This window comes from Octopus bimaculoides, chromosome 7, assembly GCF_001194135.2.
Source record: "Octopus bimaculoides isolate UCB-OBI-ISO-001 chromosome 7, ASM119413v2, whole genome shotgun sequence".
Lineage (NCBI taxonomy): Eukaryota > Metazoa > Mollusca > Cephalopoda > Octopoda > Octopodidae > Octopus > Octopus bimaculoides.
Genome location: NC_068987.1, coordinates 4,192,303 through 4,196,988, shown reverse-complemented (window position 1 = coordinate 4,196,988; position 4,686 = coordinate 4,192,303).

Below are 4,686 nucleotides of genomic sequence, written 5' to 3'. Positions count from 1 at the left end.
TTCCGATCTTCCCCCAAAATTTCAGGCCTTGTTCCTAGAGTAGGAAAGATTATGTCCTATCAACCTACGCTCACTTATTTCCTAGAGTTATGCAATTATCTTTCTCTACTATTAACTTCATTGCGTTGATTTAATGTTTATAATTATTAACATACTTATTAATTTAGCCGGCGTTATTGCTAATTTATTTGTAAAATCGTTTCTTTGATATAATTTCAAAATTATTATTGTTTTTCTCATTTATTTGTCCATTTATAAATATTCATAAATACAGAGTGATTATTCCTAATTTGATTTTTTAATTATTTCCGTAATTTTCTCTGCAATAAGATATTTTTATTTATCATCTTTAAAAACTCAGAGCTTTCCAATAATTTTCACATAACAATAATAGAATCAGCGCTTATCCAATTTGTGTACCTACATACATACATGCATACATACATGCATACATACATACATACATACATACATACATACATGCATGTATACATATGTGTGTGTATATATATATATATATAGAGAGAGAGAGAGAGAGAGAGGGAGAGAGAGAGAGAGAGAGGGAGAGAGAGAGAGAGGCACTCCGTCGCTTATGACGACGAGGGTTCCAGTTGATCCGATCAACGGAACAGCCTGCTCATGAACTTAATGTGCAAGTGGCTGAGCACTCCACAGACACAATTGTAGTGATTTGGGAGGGATAAAACCTGTTCATTTCATCTTCTCGTATCAAAATACTTTTGAATAAACTCTGTGGATATCCACTGATTTCCACATGTACTTCTCTCCCGACCTCAGCAGTCCTCCTCCTCCTCCGGTACCTAACCCCCATTCCTTACTACATTCATTGTCTCTTATTCTAGTTTTCTACAGCCTCAACCATCCCTGATTAATTAAATATGCGCTTAATGACCTGCCAAACCAACGGCATCTTTTTTCACAATACAAACCTATTTCACCCCTCCTCTCTCCTTTCTCCAACCCACCATTTGTACATCTGTTCAATCCCTCGATTACTCACCCCGCTCCTCATCTTTTATTTCTTATCTCTTCTTGCTCTTCCTCTACTTCCCCACTCACCCTCCCTTAGCCGCCTTCACCCTCCCTCTTTTTGCCTTTTAATCCTCTCTTCCGCTTGTCCCACTTCAAAATTTAAATCTCTCGCACCACGACGAGAACTGTTATCTGCTAATCTTCCCCTCCCGATGAAGGAAGCCGGTATTACAGTAATGTCTCCATGCATCCACCTACTGGTTATATATGTGTGACTTTTTGTACATTCTATCTGCCAATTATAAACATTACAACTACTAGGTAATTCCAAGCTCCCAGAGAAGTTGTCGAGTTAAAAAATCATGCGTTCTCTTAGTCTTCTGTAATTTTATACTCCAGGTAAAAATAAATTTATTTTTGTCAATATATATAAATATGTGTATACTTGTACATATGTGTTTAACTTCGGAATACATTTAGTTTTTGTATTTTAATATATATATATATTTATATGTGTATATGTATGTATATATATTCATGCATATCAAGCCTATTCGTATTTATCTGCATCACTTTCTCCATATCAGTTCATCAGGATTTCTTTTATAGTTACTCTTTACCCCGTGGACCTAAAATTTAAGTTCAAATCATTTGAGAACTGCTACGTGTTTCCTACGTTAAACATCTCTAGATTTCACCTGTTGACTCCATATATATATATATATATATATATATATATATATATATATATATATATATATATATATATACGTACTTACGCATATATATATATATAGAGAGAGAGAGAGATAGATAGATAGATAGATAGATAGATAGATAGATAGATAGATAGATACATACATACATACATACATATATGTTCAATATTTTTCATATATATATACACATATATATATATATATATATATACATAAATATACATATATTTATGTATGTATATGTATATATGTATACATGTTTGTGTGTATATATATATACATACATATATGTATGTATATATATATATATATATATATATATACATATATATATACATACATATGCATGTGTGTGTATGTGTATATATAGTGTTTGTGTATATTAATTTATTAATCTTAATGCACACACACCCACTCAGCAGTTTATCAATTTTCTCTGCAAGTCTCTAGGACACGTAATCCAACGTCCTTGAGTTAGCACAATGCGTCATACAACATAGACCTCGCAGATTTAATTACAGCATTCACTTGTTCAATGCATATCTCGAGGTCTTACAGCCACACTGACGGCGTCGGCAACATTCAATGTAATGAATATATTGGTTCTCTTATGAAGAAGTATTAACCATTTAGCATGATGCCACGAAGAATTTGTTGGTTGAGCAATTCACTAATGTTCGACAGAACACCAGGCAGTCTTACTTAATGATGTTTATATACACCTGTTGCACCAACGGACCAACCGCTGAGATAAATCTTGCATTGTATAAACGTAACTACTCTTAATGAAAATGATGCCACCAGCCAACAACCTGCTAGAAATAGCAGCCAAAGAGATTTCGTGTCAAATTCTACCATCTTACGTAAACATTGCAATTTCTAATTAAAATGAAACCGCCAACCAGTAGGAGAGTCTCTATGTGGTCATTCAGTCTGCTAGAGATCGCAGTTAAATAGACTTCATGCCATACAATATTATCTTCAAAAAAATTTTTTTAAACGGCAACATTAAACGATATACAGGGGTTCCGTCGGTTAATGAAGTGCATGAAGGAGCGTGGAGTAGGGGTCAGGGTATTACACCCAGGATCGCCAGATCCTTACCACATAGCCACGCCTGCGCCTATCTATGCTTGTGTGTATGTGTGTGTGTATATGTGTCTGTGTATGTATGTAAGTATGTATATAAAAAAGAATAGAAAAAATGGGACAAGAGCACAAAACATCCAGGCTGTTGGATGATACAAAAAAGGGGACAAGAAAAATCAAGGACGGGTCATTCGGAGTTTTCGTTCGTCAGTCGAGTTCCAGATTATCTCTACAGTTTCGGCTGGTCATACTCGAGAGTGCTCCAATCTGGCCAGCCCCAGGGAAAAACTAAGCTAAGAGCACTAGATTCCTTGAAAGAAAGCAGCGAATGTATACGAAAAGAAGGACATCCAATGAGAACAGGATGGGCATTGATACATTGAAGACATGCTGCTTGTGTAGGTAACGTAGGTAGAGTGATTTAAGCACTATTTCTAGCAAGTTATATGGCCATGTGTTGTAACTTATGCTAAACAACATGTCGTGACTGAAGCTCTGAAAGACAATAGCATCGTGACATAAGGACAGAATAATTTGTGTATTTTTCTCTGCAGTGAGAACTTGTCTGCATGCGGGGGCGGAGATAAACAATTGACATGGTTGGAAAATATTTCCATTCTTGAATATTTTCGTTCTTCCTTGCTCCAGACGTGTCATTCGTTTTGTTTACGTTCCCCGGTTTATATCGTTCGCCTCTGGGGAATGAGGTAATGTTTAGATGCATATTGTATTCTAAAATTTTTACTGTTTAAAAATATCGAAAGAGAGAGAGAGAGAGAAAGAGAGAGAGACAGAGAGAGTGTATGTGTGCGTTGAGTATATTTCTTAGTTTTCTTGTAAATAAAAGTCGAATGTGATTATAAAAAAAGATACAGAAACAAATTCAACAGTGTGGGTGCAGGTTTGAGTATGTGGTAAGAGGTTTGCTTCCCAACCACATGGTTCCGGGTTCATTCCTGGTGCATGGCGCATTGGACGAGCGTCTTCTGTTATAGTCACGGGACAACCAATTTGCTAGACGGAAATTGAAAGAACCCCGTCGTAAATGTGTGTGTGTGTGTATTCGTGTCTCGGTTTGTCGCCCACTACCGCTTGACAACCGGTGTTGGTATGTTTACGTCCCCGTAAGTTAACGGTTCGACAAAAGAGACCGATAGAGTAAGTATCAGGTTTTAAAAAATTATAATAATAAGTATAGGGATCAATTCATTCGACTAAGAATTCTTCCAGGCGCAGCTCCAGCTTGGTCGCAATCCAGTAACTAAAGCAAGTAAAAGTATAATATAAATGAAAGAAATTTAAAACATTTCGCCCCCTCCCCCACTCCGAGGTTGCAAGAAGGATTGGATGAGCGGTTTCATTACAGAGATATGTTATTTTGTTTACTGCGTTTCTTATCTTCTGTATCTCGTGAAAAAAAAAACCCCCAAAACGGGTAAGAAATCCCTTCTTTTCCTCGACAATGCTATGTCGAGTTCATGGACATATACATGGGGCCACTTACCCAGTTTCCAATGCGTATAAGTAACTGCGTCCAGAACTTTCTTTTCTATTCTCGGTACAAGGCCTGAAATTTTAGGGGAGGGACCAGTCGATTAGATCGACCCAGTGCGTAACTGGTACTTAATTTATCGACCCCGAAAGGATGAAAGGCAAAGTCGACCTCGGTGGAATTTAAACTCACAACGTAAAGACAGACGAAATACCGCCAAGCATTTCGCCCGGAGTCCTAACGTTTCTGCCATTTCACAGCTTTAACTGCTTCCAGAACATTATCCCTGAACGGAACGCCAGCAGGGTAACTCATTAGCAGCTAAGTGGACGAGGGCAAAAGGAAATGAAGGATTTTGCTTAAGAACACAACGTACTGCCCGACGCAGGAATC